Genomic DNA, 18,033 nt, shown 5'->3' with positions numbered 1-18,033 from the left:
TGATCCCACGTTATTTCAAAAGAGAGTTAGAGATCATCTCATGTTTGTACACATTTATGTTGATATAATTTTTTTTCTACCGACCCTTCATTGTCAAAGGAAGTTGAAGAATTAAAGAAAATTCAGTTCGATATGAGTATGATGGGTAAGATTAACTACTTTTTGGGACTGAACATTTTCAAAAGCAAAGAAGGAATTTTTATAAATCAAGAAAATTATATGAACAGCTTGCTTGAGCGCTTTTGTATAACTACTTGTTCAGATGTTAAGGTTCCCATGACATGTGGCACACACATAAGTCCTTCGTTGGAGAATCCTACAAGTGATTTGAAGACATATAGAAGCATGATAGGTTCCTTGTTGTATTTATATTCAAGTCGACCTAATATTTTGTTTTCGGTTTGTAATTATGCCAGGTACCAACCAAACCTAAGAGAACCAAATATCATAGTTGCAAAATATATATTTCAATATTTACATCGCACTCCAACTTTAGGATTGTGGTATCTATAAAATACAAAAGATTCTTTATTTAAGCATTTTCAGATGCGGATTTAGTGGGTTTCCAATTGGATAGGAAGAGTACAATTGGAGGTTGTAAATTTATTGATGGGAAGCTTGTGAGTTGGTAGTCAAAGAAGCAAACAAGTGTATTGATATCTACAATGGAGGCTAAGTATATTGATGATGTTGTATGTACTCGCAAGTGATCTATATTCAAAGTCATTTGTGTGACTATGCGATTAACATGAACATAATCCTTTATTTTGTGATTCTCTAAGTGAAATTTGCATTTGTCATAATCCAATTAAATATTCTAAAACAAAACATATTGCACTTCGATACTATTTCATCAAAGATCATGTGACATCCCCAATTTCATGGCCAGAAAAGACCGATTTGTTTATGCTTTGTTTTTTTAAAATCAGAGTAATCGTTTAAAGAAAATTGTTGCGGAATTTGTCCCCAAAATAAAAAAAAAATATGATAAGAATTTATCAAAGCATTTCTTAAAGAAAAGTATTTTCATTATATAACAAAATCTCGGGATGTCATGTTCCGATACAGACACATAAGCATAAACATAACTTACATTTATTTACACTAATGATTTACATCTTCTTTATTCTCTCAGTGAAATATGTCTTCGTATTGATACCTATGATACAAAGAAAACTGAGTGGGTCAGGCTTGGGAGCCTGGTGATCATATAGGGTTTTCAACCCACAATAATACATTTATTATATTCAATTATCAACAATCAACCCAAATACCCATCCCCATTATCTTCTTTATTTATTAAGGTTTTACCCTAAGAATCGATTATACTTTCTTCATTCATTCCTAAGGGTTTACCTAAGGTACTGACACACAATCCATTTGCTACCACGGTTTATACAACAGGCACTACGTCGCATAGTCACCAGGGTTCATACAATTGGCACTACGTCTCATAGTCACCAGGGTTTACACAATAGGCACTACGTCTCATAGTCACCTGGGTTTACACCAAAAGGCACGAAGTCACATCGTCACCAAGGTTTATCAAATAGGCACGAAGTCGCATCGTCACCAAGGCTTACTCAATAGGTACGAAGTCGCATCGTCACCAACTATTCCATCTACCCATGTTCTACCCAACATTTTTGTAGATATAAATACAAACACAATTTAAATCATTTAACACCCGTATAAAAACATCAATTCCAAATCCATCTCAAATAGATAATTAATATATAACACATAGCACGTATTTTATAAAATACTTCATATTTATGTGTAAGATGAAAGTGACTATACACTCACTTGATCAGAAGATGATCGGGCAGCACTACGGCTTGCAGAAGTAATGTTTCTCCGTAGATTTGGAAGATCTTCACAAAAACCGGCTCCTCGCGGGCAGCGCTTCGGCTCGGGAATAACGCTCTTCGAAATCCTTGGGGCTTCGGATCTTGCTTCGGGGCTCGGAAATATTACCGGGGCTTCGGGGTATAAACGGCATGCAAAACGAGGCAAAAACTAGAGAGAAGAAAGAGTTTGAACAAGAGAAAATGGCTGATTTCGAGTTCTATTTATAGGATGAGGGTCTGGGATTACGCGGGGCGTACTCGAGTTACAGAGGGCGTACTTTGACGTCATTGCGTGCGTCGACTGGTGACACTCGAGTATTGGTCAGACAAGTTGCACCCCTTTGAGTACGCTGGGCGTACTCAAATTACGCAGGGCGTAATTTGACTCGTCGAACTTCTAAATTGTGTAACTTTTGCATACGAACTCCGTTTTCGACTTTCTTTATATCCACGCGTAGGTGAGACTACGCTCTACAACTTTCGTTTAGACTCCGTTGGCTAATTTTGACTTTATTTTTATTATATTATTTTTAGTAGGCCGGGACTAGAAAACTCCGTTATAAATTCATAGCTTCTTCATCTGACGTCCGTTTTCGCCTATCTTTTTATCGTTTCACTACAATTGACAAGATATTCGATTCTCGTTAAGATTGTTTTGGCTAAAAACCGCTCGATCTCAAATCGAGTATTCGGGCTGCATACTGCTAAGCTGAAACTTAGAAAAATCATAACTTCCTCATACGAAGTCAGATTTGGACGTTCTTTTTATGCACGCTCACGCTTTAACGAACTCTACAAATTTCGTTTAGATCACTAAGGCTAAATATCGCTCTAACATAAATTCACTTTTTACGTCGCGCTGTGTCGTGCTGGTTCTGTCGCGAAACTTCGACAGGTCATAACTTCTTCGTTATAACTCAGATTTTGGCGTTCTTTATATGCACGAAAACCTTGTAACATATACTATAACTTAGTTAAGATTATTCATTCTAAATAATCTTTCATCAAAAATTCATTTTTGACGCCTATCGTCTCTAAATTGACTAGCCCTGATCTACGGGCGTTACAATTATCTCCCCTTAGGATGATTACGTCCCGGAATCATCAATGAAAATAGAACTTGTATAATGATTCCATACGCTATCTCTTCATCCTAGGTAATAACCGTAAATTCTATGTTTCCTCGAAAGAGTATTTAACTCTATGGATTTCTTGATCGCAAACGATGCTCAATCTTGCCTCTGCTTATCGTACTATGTTGTACTTTCAATCGCAACCTTCGAGTTACCAAATAAGTAGTTATTATGGACTCCTTCTTCTTCTCAGGATAAATACTTTCCTTTATCTATTGTAACAAACCGATGGGTCGTGCTCTACTGACCTCTCATCGAATGATGTAATGCTTAGACTCGGGTCTCTTAGAGTTAAATTCCAAAATGGAATATACCTTCCTTCATATTCTAATGTGATATAATCACATTTCAGCATGTAGCATTTCTGCCTACAAACTTCTTTTAACAACGAGCGCGACACTATCAATCGCATTAACTTCAACCTTCTGACTTAAGTCAGATGTTACATCTAACTTGGTCCTCTAGACCACGTAACATACTCCTCGTAGTCGAACTCAAATTTAAACATGACCACTAGGGTCAGAACAAGAACCATCTTACTAGTCATTACCGAAACAATGGTAATGACATACCAGAATAAAATGGAATCAATCACTAACTTCTTGGTAACCTTGTGACTTTCCCTGATCCAAGTGCGAGTCCTGTGCTTCTGGTAGTATATGCATCTACTACCTTTCACACCTACCCATACTCGTCCCAAGTATTGTCTCTCAGTCGAACCAAGTCACTATACAAAAATCACACAATCATTTAACACATCAGGTATTAAAACCATAAATATCACATAAATATCAAAACCAAGGTTTACATTATAACTTGAAATGATTACACAAAAGTTCAAGTTCTCCCTATACTATGCCTTTAATTGGCTACATCATAAGTTGATCCTTGGATATAAATTCCTCATCCTTGATTCGCTTCGTCGAGGATCATGTGGAATGCCCTTGGCTGTGGCAGTGCGTTTTTCTTTAGGCAGTCTCTAGAAATATGCCCTTCCTCGTTATATCCGTAGCACACCTTTTTGTTGGATGTGCACTTGTTGGCGTAATGCCCCGTCTTCCCACATTTGTAGCAAGTCATATCCTCGCTACACTTCCCGAAATGTTTCTTTTTACACTTCTCGCACCACTTAGCTTCATCTCTTCCTCCAGATTTCGAGAATTTGGTTTCTTTGTTGATTATTGAAGACCCTTCATGTTTCATCTTCTCTCCAACTTCAGCTCTCTCCAGACCCTTTTCTTTTATTTGGGTTTCAACATTTTTGGCTGCCCAGATGGTGGCTTTCAAAGTGGTTGCTTGCTTGACTATCAGACCAAAGTCCGCTGGTAATCCATTGGCAAACTTGTTGACCTTGGAAAGTTCAGTTGGAAGTAGGTATGGAATAAGCTTTGATGAGTTTAAAACAACCTTTAATCTATGAAGATCGATTAGATCTTGAACAAGTATGTAAATATAAAACTGTAAGAACGCAATAATAAGAACAAGACAAGATAGAATCAAACGAGTCGAATGATTAAACAAAATCCTCAGAAGAGCTCGATTAAGAACATCAACTGTAGAGGATTGGTAGGTTACAAGAACGATTAAAGAAACCTGTTGTGCTCTAGATGAATCGCTATTTCGTTAATCTCTAAATCGTTAACCTAATATGCATGCAAGCATAAACTTATATACAAAACATAAAAGGCTCTCGGTTGGACAGGCCCAAACCGGAAAACAAAATAACTTATACTATCGAGCCCAAAAGACGCAATCTTCAAAATAATCTTCAGCCCAACAATCTCCCCCTTTGCGTCAATCTGAAGCGAGACCTTTACCGGTTACTTGGGCCAGCAGCTGAAGCAGGTACCTTCTTCTTCACGGTGCTAAACAGACATTTGGTGATGGAGAGAATGGTCTGTCTAAACCGGATGTACCAATTGATCATGTCGTTGAAGTACTTGATGTCATCAGCTGAGTTCTCTTTACACCGTTTGATAATCGATAACACATGCTCCAAACAAGCTGTGGTGTAAAGGTGTTTGTCCGCTAAAGCAAAGAGACATTTCTGTCCTTTTGCTCTAGTGAACATAACCGAGTTGCGTCTCGGGTCGATCTTGCCCATTTGCATTTGGTTGAGATCACTGGCCGATCCCACAGGAGCAATCTTCGGTTTCTTCTTGAAGACTGTGGCGACCTCCTGATCCATAAGGGCAACCTCCATGATGTAGCAGGCTAACATCCTTTTGACATGGTCTATAATGGGACCATATTCGGCTTCATTAGTCAAAAGGATATTATACAGGACAATCCAATCATGAGGATTTAGATTCGGTAGATCTGCTAGGGAGGTACTGGGGACGAGCAGCCGCCAGATAGTTCACAATCTTCTGGGCGTTTATAATGGGACCATATCCCCGAATCAACTTGAACCGAACGTTTATAAAACGACCTTCGGTGTAAGGTTTCAGCACCCGAACGTTCACAATCTTCTGGGCGCTCCAAGTGAGGTACTGGGGACGAGCAGCCGCCAGATAGAAGTCAATGAGCTCCCTGTCAAGCTCAGCGTTCGGGTGAGGGACTTCAAATATGTTAGAGAAGGCGTGGAAGATGAACGCCTTTCGAGTCAGCGGCATGTCGAACTGCGAATCGACAGTGTTGTTGCAGTCGAACAAGATAACCGGCTCGAGCCATAATATGCTGGGAGTTTCTATGGCCTCTTTAATCATACGCTCCCTGGTCCAGGCAGGGAAGAGAGTCTTCCGGCTTTCAAGGAGATCGTGGGCTTCCTTTTACTTGCGTTCGGCTTCTTCAGCCTCTCGCGCCACACGACTGGCATCATCATCAGCATTGCGACTGTTCTTTCGTTTTAACATGTCAGCAATGGTCTCCTTGTCTTCATCTTCATCTTCTTCCTCAGCTATGTTTTTGCCTTTGTTCTTCACACCCGAACCCGAAGCTTGACCAGTCGGAGGTGGTTCGGTTGTGTGAGTAGCTTTGGAGGAAGGAGGTGGTTTCGATCCAGTCTTCTCATCTCCCCCTTGTTTCGGAATGGACACGAAACTCGGTAGGCCTTCGATTTTGCTGAGAAGGTCCATGGCCGGAGAGAGTTTTTCAGCGAGGGTACGCCTCACCGAATGGTTAAGAATGGGATCGTGTGCTTCCAGGATGTTGGATAATGCTGCGTGGACATCCGAAACACACGTTTTGATCACCTCCCTTTCGGATCGAAGAGCTTCCATTTCTTGTTGGGAGTTGGAAAGTTGCGTGCTCTTGACCTTGAGGGCGGTTGTTTTGCTCGCCAGAACGTCCATCAAAGAATTCTCAGCTGCTAGATCCTCTTGTAGCTTAGCGAGGCGGGCATCGATGGAGGCACGAAGTGCCGAGTTGTCGTCGCTGATATTTTGTCGTAGTGTAGCGAACGAAGTCAACTCCGTTGAGACGAACTTGGCCAATTGCTGAACAATTGGTTCCAAAGTTGTCTTGGTGGCGTCGGCGCTTTCCTGCAAGGACTTCAGCAGGACGGAAGCATCGGAGAATAGTTTATCGACTTTTTCGGTCGCGGCCTCACAGGCTCTGGTGGAGGCGTCAATCGCAGCAGTTGCTGAGGCCACCGAATCATGTTGAGCCCTGGAGAAGGCGTCAACAATTTTCTGAAGGGCAGCTTCAGAGAGAGAGGACTGCTGGTTGGAAGAGGAGGCAAGAAGTAGGTCAACCTTCTCGTTAAGCTCTTTGAGATGCTTCTTCGTCACTGGAGCATCATCCTCCTCGTCACTCTGAACTTGAAACGGACTGTAGTAGACCGAATCAAAGTTCATGTTTTCACCACCAAGGTAAGGGTTTTCGCCATCAAAGGCATTTGCAGGAGATGGAGGGGGTGGTGAAGTTAGGGGTGTTGTGGGTTTGGTAGGTTCAGGTTGAGTGGGTGTTGGTTTAAATTTGGGTGGTGGTTGAGTATGGGTAGTTTCGGTTGTATGGGTTTCGGTTTGTGGTGGTTCGGTTACGGGGGGTGTTTCGGTTACTGGTGGTGTTTCGGTTGCAGTGGTGAAAATGGGTGGAGGTATAGGGAAAGATGTTGGGGGAATAGTGGGGTTTATGGTCGGAATGGAAGTAGGAATGGTTGGTGGAGGTGAAGGAACTGGGGAATTATGAAGTTCCATCTCTGGGGTAGGGGACCGAGGTGGTGTGTTGCCTCGTTGAGGAGATTCGTCTCCTTGAGAGCCGTCAGAACCCGAACTCTCACCCTCAGAGTCACTGGAAGAAGAGGGAATTACAAGCTTTCGCTTCTATTGAGTCTTCCTCCTCTTCGGCTGTGGGGACTGTGCAGCCTTCGGTTGTTTCCTCTTTTTGGGAGAAGGTCCCTTTGGAGCTTTGGACGCTTGCTTCCCTTTTTCTGCCTTTTTGCTTTTGCCCACCGGTTTGTCTGCATCGTGAATCGACCTAAGCATATCCGGTGTCAGTTCCCTAGGACCAGTTGGCCTAAACTCCTTGATCGTCCGAATTAATCTACTGTCAGATGGCACGTCGCCATACATTGTCTCCGGGATGGAGCCAATGAAGGAAAATTTCGATGCATCTGAGACAATGATCTTCTTGGTATGGAACGTACCAACAGAAGACATCGATGCATCGTCAGTAGTGGGAACATCAAACTTGTCCATGGCCCATCTTGTAATCAAGATCCAGAACCGGGCCAACGACACCTCAGAGTGTCGGGATGATGAAGATAGGCTCTGGATGAGTTGTTGCCATAGGACCAACCCATAGTCCAGGTTAATCCCGTTGTAGACCCCGTACATTATTGACAGGAAGAGACGACTTGCACCGTCGGATCCTGAGCTCCTTTCCGACAAGCCCTTGAAAAGGACTGTAAATAGGCCATTCCACTGTGGCGGCAGGCAAGACTTCTTAAACTTAGCGACAGAGGTGAGAACCTCTGTGTATCCCATGTTGTAAAACATGTTATACAGATGGCCAACTGGAATCGTCTCCGGATGGACTCTTGAAGGATCAACGGCAAACCCCAACATGGTGCAGAAACGTTGACGAGAAACTGAGGTCTTGTGTTCTGCAAGTTCGAAAAACACCCGGTCGACTGCCTTGTCGTAGTAGGCAGTCGCGAAAACCTGCGATAGGGCCACCATTGGCACAGATTCAATTCTTGAGAGAGCCGGAGCAAGTTGGGAGTACTTCAAACATTCTATGACCGGCGACATGTACGAGTCGTACGCCAATGGGTTAAGATCAATAACCAGACATTGTTGTGGGCGGATAGGGAGGATCTGTGAAGTAGCATGAACGGAAGAGGATTCAGCCATTTTTGCAGGTATGAAAAAGATGATGAACAGGAAACTGTTTGGGAGTATTTGCTCTTTGAAAATTTTGGAGGCAGTAAAGAGGTAAAAGGTGGTGTAGACGACTTTTTATAGTGGGTGATAGGAGAGAGAAAAATCGTTTCAAATCTCTTATGGAAATACGAAACGGGTTCTTGAGTGACAGATGGATGACAGTTGAGGCATGCGATGATCACGTAGGAGAGAGAGTGTCAGGTTCCTAGGATCACGCCGCCCAACAGGTGCCGTTTCAGAGAGAAAACCGTTTCCATTTCCACACGCGCCTTTAATGCCAGAATGAGGACGCTTGGATTTCGCACACGCGTCCACAAGTGTCAGTAAAAGCACGGCCGTTTCAAATTCACACGCGCCCACTTTTACTGTCGTTTGAATTTCAATCCTTTTAACCCCCGCCGAGTCAGCAACCTTTCGTCTTATCCTTTTAAACGGCATTTTTAGAAGTAAGTAACCACGTGGATTGTTTTTGACCACAACTTCATAATTAACCACCAAGTAATAATACAGCCTGTAAATAATTAGCAACGGAATTTGTGAAAATCAAAGATTTTCGTGCAAAGAGTGTAAAAGAAAAAGAAATAAAGCAACTCTTTTAAGGATATTCTGTGATGTCAATAATGACACGAAACTAATGATCCCGGGCACGAATCTCTTCCTTCAAGGTCAAGAGAGACCTTAAAGTGTTAGTGTGGATTCCCGTTGAATTACGATCAAACACTTATTAGGAAATGTTGAAAGGTTTTCTTTTAAGTAGGCTTAATAGGGGTGGCTTTCGCTTTGATTCATCAATTCTATGCTTGAAATAAGAAAGAAAGTGAACAAAGTACTTGTGAGACCGGTGTAGCCTGTTGAACAAGTAGGAAGGAATTCATTTTAGATTGGCTTGGAAAAATATAAAATCTCAGAAGAAAATTAAAAACTGGATCCCAAGGGAAGAAATGTTATGGTGTTTAACAATTTCATAGGAATCACACAAAAGAAAATTTGAGATTTCATTAGGGTACTTTCGTCGATCCTTTAGTGAAAACTTGAGCAATTTAATTGTTCACCGTCAATTCATTAGGTGTTGAATTTTGGGTTTCACTCAGCTCGTAGTGACACGAAACTAAGATCATAAACACAGATGTTGTGTAACCATAAACCTCAGTGGTAATTGCTGAAAGTCTCAAGGGTTACGATGATGAAACGAATGTAATGGAGAAGTAAAATGGAAACCGAACCCGAACGTTCGGTTGGTTTCGGTTGGGAAAAAGTTGAAACACCGAACCCGAGCGTTCGGTTGGTTTCGGTTCTAGAAAATTTTGAAAAACCGAACCCGAACCTTCGGTTGGTTTCGGTTTAGGAAAATTTTGAAAAACCGAACCCAAACCTTCGGTTGGTTTCGGTTTAACAAAATTTTGAAAAACCGAACCCGAACCTTCGGTAGGTTTCGGTTTTGAAAATTTTTGAGAAACCAAGGAATTTAGACATGCAAGTGAAAAATATTTGTAACACAAAGAAAAACAAAATTGTACAAGAAATATATAACAGAGAAAAACTACCTTTGAAGTAATGAGCGAGTCAGATGGTTGAACCGAACCCGAACGTTCGGTTGGTTTCGCTTCTTACGTTTGAGGTTGAGAGGTAGTGTGAGGTACTGACTCTGATTCCATCATACCTAGCCCTTGCAATATTTTATTGAATGATGCTTCAGGAAGAGCTTTGGTAAAGACGTCAGCCAGTTGATCAGTGGTTCATACGAAGTGAACTTCGACGTTTCCATCTTCCACATGATCTTTGATGAAGTGATACCTCAGTGCTATGTGTTTGGTTTTAGAGTGTTGCACTGGGTTATGACAGATCCTAATTGCACTTTCAGAGTCACAATATAGTGGGATCTTCTTCATATTGAGCCTATAGTCTCGAAGTTGACTCTGGATCCAAATCACTTGTGATGTGCAGGATGCAGCGGCAATGTATTCCGCTTCGGCAGTAGACAATGACACACACGTTTGTTTCTTGGACTGCCAGCTGACCAACTTCCCATCAAGGAATTGACAGCCACCCATAGTGCTTTTTCGGTCGAGTCCACATCCTCCAAGGTCAGCATCAGAATAAGCTTGAACGAAGAAGCCTGAGTTGGACGGATACCATAGACCTAAGGAGGTGGTTCGCTTGAGATAGCGTAAGATGTTCTTTACTGCAAGCATGTGGGGTTCGCATGGGTTTGCCTGAAATCGAGCACAATAACACACAGAAAACATGATATCAGGTCTGCTAGCAGTTAGATACATCAGTGAGCCTATCATTTGACGATAGAGCGTGATCTCGACAGCCGGTTTGTCTAGAGATGGAGTAAGCTTGGTACCGAATGCCATTGGGATTTTGACTTTTGAGTCTCCCATCATGCCAAACTTTGCTAAGAGAGTCTTCGTGTAAGCTTCCTGATTAATAAAGATGCCTTCGGGTCCCTGTCTTATGTTTAAACCAAGGAAAAAGTTAATAGGACCCATTGAGCTCATTTCAAACTTAGTCTCCATCAGCTTTCTGAATTCAGCTGTTAAGCTGGGATTCGTGGAGCCAAAGATGATGTCATCGACATAAATTTGAACTATCATAAGGTGGTTACCTTCCTTTTTGCGAAAGAAGGTTGGGTCAACCGAACCTTGTTTAAATTTAGACATCTTTAAAAGTTTTGTAAGCGTTTCATACCAGGCTCTCGGAGCTTGTTTGAGGCCGTACACAGCTTTATCCAGAATATAGCAATGATTTGGATACTTTTCGTTCACGAACCCAGGAGGTTGCTCCACATACACAGTTTCTTCGAGTTCTCCATTGAGAAATGCACACTTGACGTCTATTTGGAAAACCTCAAAGTTTTTGTGAGCAGCATAAGCCAGAAATATTCTAATAGATTCTAGCCTAGCTACTGGAGCGAAAGTCTCTTCATAGTCTATCCCTTCTTCCTGACAGTATCCCTTTACCACCAAACGAGCTTTGTTCGTTATAACATTACCTTCCTTGTCCATTTTGTTCCAAAAAACCCATTTGAGACCAACGACCGAAGCATCTGTAGGAGTTGGAATGAGGCGCCAGACTTTGTTCCTTTCAAACTCATTTAGTTCGTCTTGCATTGCTTGAACCCAATCAGAGTGATTGAGGGCAGTGTTAACTGTCTTCGGTTCAACTTTTGATACGAATGAGTTAAACATACAAAACTCAACCTTTGAAAATAAGGATGTCTGTTTTGCCTTCAGTTGTGATCGGGTTAGAACCTTTTCAGATACATCACCAACTACTTGAAAGATAGGATGATCTCTGGTCCATTTGGTAAGAGGAGGATAATTCGGATCAAAGGTTGGGTCTAATTCAGCATTGATCATTTCTTCTGGCTCAGATTGGCTATCGTAATCAAGTGTTATATCATCATGCTTCCCCTCAATTGATGAGTTTTAAGAAACATGAGGTTCAGGGGTTTCTTGTGGTGCTGGAATTTCATGCGTTGAAGCACCTTCGTTTGGAGAGGCATCTTCGGTTGGAGAAGCACCTTCGGTTGGTGAAGGACCTTCGGTTGAAGTTGTAGAACTTGGCTCCCCCTGGACTTGTGAGCTTGGCTCCCCCTGGACATTTGAGCTTGGCTCCCCCTCGATTGAAGCATTGTTGGATGGAGAGTCATCAGTGGTCGATCCTCCTTTATGCATTCTCCTTGCAGCATCTTCGACAATCCGCTTCATATGATCAACTTTGTTGTCTGCTGCACCTGCTTCGGAGAATGAAGCTTTCTCCGGTTCGTCAAAGAGCTCCAGAAATTTCTCGTATAAATTGGCGATCGAGACTGTGACTTGGCCAGTTTGAGGAAAGATTTCCCCAGCGGTGTCTTCTTTGGCCTGTAGCTTCTTGACATAGCTATCGTCAAAGGTCACATAGTATGTCTCTTCAATCCTTCTCGAACGCTTGTTTAGGACCCTGTACGCCTTGGATGTGAGCGAGTAACCCAGAAAAATTCCCTCGTCGGCTTTAACATCAAACTTGTTGCGGTGTTCTTTAGAGTTAAAGATGAAACACCTTGAGCTGAACACATGGAAAAACTTCACATTGGGCTTTCTGTTGTTTAGTATCTCATAAGGTGTGAGCTTGAATCGCTTGTTGAGATAAGACCTGTTCTGTGTAAAACAAGCAGCAGAAATAGCGTCAGCCCAAAAATAAAGAGGTAAGGAAGCGAAACTTAGCATAGTTCGGGCAGCTTCACACAAAGATCGGTTTCGTCTTTTGACTATTCCGTTTTGTTGTGGTGTGTAGGGAGCTGAGAAATTGTGACTAATTCCCTTATCTGCAAGAAACTCTTCAAACTCCCTGTTCTTGAATTCAAGACCATTGTCGCTCCTGATGTTGCGAACAACCTGCTTGAGCTGTACTTCAATTTGCTTGATAAACACTTTCAGCTTTTGAGTCGCTTCAGATTTGAGCTTTAGAAAGAACACCCATGTAAATCGTGAAAAGTCATCAACAATAACAAGAATATACTTGCTACCACCGATGCTTTCGATAGATGAAGGACCACACAAATCGATATGAAGTAATTCGAGTGGTTCAACAACTTTTGTGTTGATTACAGATGGGTGACTTTGACGACTCTGCTTCCCCATTTCGCATGCAGCACACAAATGCTCTCTGTCAAACTTGAGCAATGGAAGACCCCTAACATGACCTCCAATGACAAGTCGGTTGATATCTTTAAAGTTGAGATGAGAGAGTCTTCGGTGCCACAACCAGCTTTTGTCGGATTGAGCTTTTGATAACAAGCATATAGCTGGGTTTCCTTTGATGGGTTTAAGGTTTAAGGGAAACATTTCACCCTTTCGCTCTGACTTGAGAATTACTTTCTTTGTCTTTTTCTCTATGATTTCAGAACCTTCATCATCGAATGAGACTTTGAGACCTGTACCTCCAACAAGCTGAGATACACTAATGAGGTTGTGTTGGAGTCCTTCCACATAAGCCACCTTCCTTATAGTAAAGTCCCCATTGGTTATCATCCCGTATCCCTTTATGGTGCCGAAAGAATTATTTCCAAACTTGACGTTGCCACCATTTGCAAGAGATCTGTATTCCCTGAGCTCCTCTTTCCTCCCTGTCATGTGACGTGAGCAGCCACTATCGATGTACCATTCTTCGTCGAACTGCTCGTCACTTATAACCTGCAAAAATTAAGCAGATTTAGGAACCCAAAGTTTCTTGGGTCCATGTGAGCTTTTCATGGGAACAGGAACAGTAAGAGAGATGTCAACTAGATATGTTCGTTTTATAAGAGTTGTTTCATCTTTCTTTTTAATGGTAAAAACTTTTATTTTGTTAGGATTAGGTGCGTTTGATTTGGACTCTGGTTTGGATTCATTAACCTTCTGTTTGCCCTTTTGTTCAGCTGACAAATGAGATTTTTGAGAACAAACAGAATTAGCTTTAGAGCAAGATGGAGATGAATTGGTGAAAGTAGAAGAATTAGAAGAACGAGAAGAATTAGAATGAGTGGATTTGGATTGAGAGGACTTCCTGGCTGGAGATTCTAAGTGACCCTTTTGCTTTTGATCATTGGAGGAACTGACCTGAGAGTCTTGTTCTCTTTTGACTTCAGAACCGAACCTTTGCGTTTGGTTGGAGTTGTTCTCAGAACCGAACTTTTGGTTTCGGTTAAAGTCTTTTTCAGAACCGAACCTTTGCTTTCGGTTGTTGTGACTTTCAGGCTTTCCTACAGGATTGTTTTCATACTTCAGATTTTTGTCTTGGTGTGTGAAGTATGCATTCTGGGATTGCCAGAATTGTTTCCTTTCAGAAAGGTTCTTCCTGTATCTTTGGTTCCTTTCTCTCTTCCTATTCCTCATCTGCTTAGGTTGATGATGAACATTCGCTTTCGTTTTCTGAGTCTCCTTGGCTGGTTCTTTTTGAGTTGTAGGAGTTTTACTTTGAGCCGAGGGAGCAGAGGGAATATCTGAAGAAGTTCCACTTTGAGCTGAGGGAGAGAGAATGTCTCCTTTTGCCGAACGATCATCCCCCTGAGGAATATCTTTCGTACCACTGGTGCTTGGCTCATCGAAATTATCCGGTTTATTCAAGGGTTCAGGTATGTATCTTCCTTTACTCATTCAGGAGGTTCTTTCAGATAAGCCAACAGTTTCGTTTGCATTATCTATTGGAGCTTCCCAGAAGTACTCATCGTAGCCATCAGCATTGTCTTCGTTTACAATAGCTGTGAGTTCAGCTGTTTGATGTTCGGTTACTCCAGTCACCTTGTATACTTGATTCGGAGTGGTCCTGACCTTTTGATACACAACTGCTTTCTCAACTAAAATCGGGGACTTTTGTTGGGACAATCGAGCGAACTCCACTGAATTTTCAGAAATAAGATTCTTGTGGTTTTCAGGTTCGCTTCTAATAAATTCTGAGCAGTCAACCATGTCCTCTACAGAAATTTCACTCATGTTTTCATCCTCGTTAAGCTCAGATGCATTTTCAATAGCAATTTTGTTTTCTGAGCTTACGTTGGCGTTTAAAGAGTCAAATTTTTGCATGGTTTCGGTTCTCAGTTTAAGTCTGTCATTTTCATCCAAAAGATTTTTAAGCATGTCCTTGTGGTCCTTGGATTTAATGAAGGACTCAATTTTGTCCAGTCCATACATGTAGGTCGGATTGACATCATCAGACGATATCACACTCTCACAATTGTAGGCTTCGGCATCGATTTCATCCTCCTTAAACTCTAGGAAGGGCAAAATCATGCGATGGATCTTTTGGCCTATTTCACAATCCAAGTGAAGCTGAGTAATATTAGAGTATAAACGTTTAGCAATTAAACAAAAAACATTCCGCTGTTTTAACAATTTTAAATTGTCTCTTTGCAAATAAATGTTTTCGTCTTTAACTTTAACTAATTCCGACTCCTTTAACTCGATCCACATTCTCCGCTCCTCACTCTTCGACGCCACCCTGCTTAATTGATCAGTTAGGTTAGTATTGGTGACTCGAGTTTGAGTTAAGCTACTATCTAGATGAGAAATTCTTGTATTAACGTTTTTTAGTTCTTTCTCATATGAGGATGGTGGTACTTTAGATGAAATAAAAACCGATTGTACCTTCTTTATCAGTTCATCGAGCTCATTGAACTGCTGGCTGAGTGGTTTGGCCGTAAAGCACATGTCCTCCTGCACCTTCGGTCCATCGCTTCCACCATCGGTGTTGTATCCCCTCATTTGAGATGCGTCAGTCACCATGAAGCATCTTCCTCCACTGCTTTCCTCCTTGGCAACATAAGCCTTTCCATGGGTAGGCTTCCTCACTTCATCGTCTTCTGAGTCGGTAGACCAAACTTCTGTGCTACCGAATTCGTCATCATTAACCGAACCCTGCACAATAAGAGAATTAATAGAAGGGTTAGCGGTAGACTTCTTCTTTCTCAACTCATCCGATCTTTTCTGCAACACAGCTTCCTCATCATTTCCATCATCCTTTTCAGCCATCTTCTTAAGGACACAGTCCTTAGCATAATGGTTTTTCCCACCACAGTAGAAACAGCTTACTCCGGAATCGCCATCCACCTTCGGTTCCTTCTTGGGCTCCTCAACCTTCGGTTCATTGTTCACCTTTTTAGAGCTGTAACTCCCCTGCCAGTTTCGGTTTTTATTGCTGGGGAATCTCTTCTTTATGAACCTTTTGGGATTGGACACCATCATGGCATAATCGTCAGACGTGAGGTCATACTCCTCCAAGTTGAGGTCTTCATCCTCCATCACAGCTTTATTTTTTGATAGGAGGGCCAACGAACCAAGACTTGAAACGACGTTCTTCTCTTGCAGCACAATCTTCTCTTGGGACTTGAGAATGCCCACCAGTTTCGCCAAAGAGTATGATTTAAACTGCTCATGGGCTTTGACTGTGGAAACCACTGCTCTCCATTCAGACCTCAGTCCATTCAAGAAAGTAACCTTCTGTTCGATAAGCTTCCTTTCAATATCATGTTTGATCATCTTGCTGAGAAGATGATTGAAGCGATCGAACGTCTGGGTCACCGTTTCTTCGGCCCCTTGCCTAAATTCTCCAAACTCAGATAAAAGCAAAGTTTGGATAGAATGTTCAAGATCCTCGTTTGTAGAATACAGTTCACGAAGTCTATCCCAAACTTCCTTTGCCGTCGTGCATGAGCTGACCAACCTGAATGTGTCGGACTGAAGGGCGAATCTGATCAACCTTAACGCCTTAATATTGCACTGGAATTTGTCCTTTTCATCTTGTGCAATATCCTTCACATCCTTTAGCAGATCATTGTACTCCTTTTGTGTCTTTATAATCCTGGACGTTGCAGAATGAGAAAACGGCCCATTGATGATGGCTTCCCATATGAGGTACCCATTATCCTCCGATCCAATCACGTAGTCTTCAAAGTGATGCGCCCATACTTCATAGTCATGGGTGTACAAGATTGGAATCTTTGTCGTCGAACCGATGCTGTTGGAACTATTAATAGGGTTTGATTGCGTCGCGTCCATTATGATCGTAAAAACCTGTTCAAAGATCAGACTTGTAATAAAGCAGATTAGGGCAAAACAATAAATATCAAGATACGTCAATAAAGAGATGACGGCTCAATAAATATCGATAGTTGCGGAAAAACCCTAATGGAAATCTTTTTCACAGAAAAGATGTGTATTGATTACACAGCCTCCTGCTCTGATACCAATTGATGAGTTTAAAACAACCTTTAATCTATGAAGATCGATTAGATCTTGAACAAGTATGTAAATATAAAACTGTAAGAACGCAATAATAAGAACAAGACAAGATAGAATCAAACGAGTCGAATGATTAAACAAAATCCTCAGAAGAGCTCGATTAAGAACATCAACTGTAGAGGATTGGTAGGTTACAAGAACGATTAAAGAAACCTGTTGTGCTCTAGATGAATCGCTATTTCGTTAATCTCTAAATCGTTAACCTAATATGCATGCAAGCATAAACTTATATACAAAACATAAAAGGCTCTCGGTTGGACAGGCCCAAACTGGAAAACAAAATAACTTATACTATCGAGCCCAAAAGATGCAATCTTCAAAATAATCTTCAGCCCAACAAGCTTCATCTTTTCCGTAAAGCTTGTGGCGTATTCTGTGATGCTCAATTTTCCCTTCTTCAGATTCTGGAACTCATTGTTGATTTCCAGGAGATCCTGCTCAGAGCAATATTGCATTTCCAATTGTACCACGAACTCTTCCCAAGACATCTTGCTAGCTTCCCCCTTGGGAATCGAACCGGCCAGTAACTTCCACCAGCTCAGTACTCCAGATTTTAATAGAGGAATTGCAAAAGCGGTCTTGTGTCTGTTACTACACTCGCAATTTTCAAACATTGTCTCCATCTCGGAGATCCAGTCCATGACTTGCACCGGCGTCGGGCTCCCAGATAGACACGGTGGTTTGGATGCCATGAAATCCTTGTATTTACATCCTCTTCCATCATTTCCTCCATCACAATTGTTTTGTCTAACAATTGGTGGGTTGGCTTGACCAACGGTACCACTGAAGTTTCCACCTTTTGATGGCCCTCCATTCACTTCGGGCTCTTCAACTTGGATTGAAAGTTCTTCACGATTTTGTTGAAGCAGACGTCTAGTTTCTTCCATCTGATGATCCAACATCGTCTGAATCATCAATTGTACACCAACCATTGTTATCGGCTCAGGTGCTGCTGCTACGA

Source organism: Lactuca serriola, chromosome 3 (genome assembly GCF_051521515.1).
Source record: "Lactuca serriola cultivar US96UC23 chromosome 3, Lser_US96UC23_V15, whole genome shotgun sequence".
Classification (NCBI taxonomy): Eukaryota; Viridiplantae; Streptophyta; class Magnoliopsida; order Asterales; family Asteraceae; genus Lactuca; species Lactuca serriola.
Note: the sequence above shows the minus strand (reverse complement) of the source record.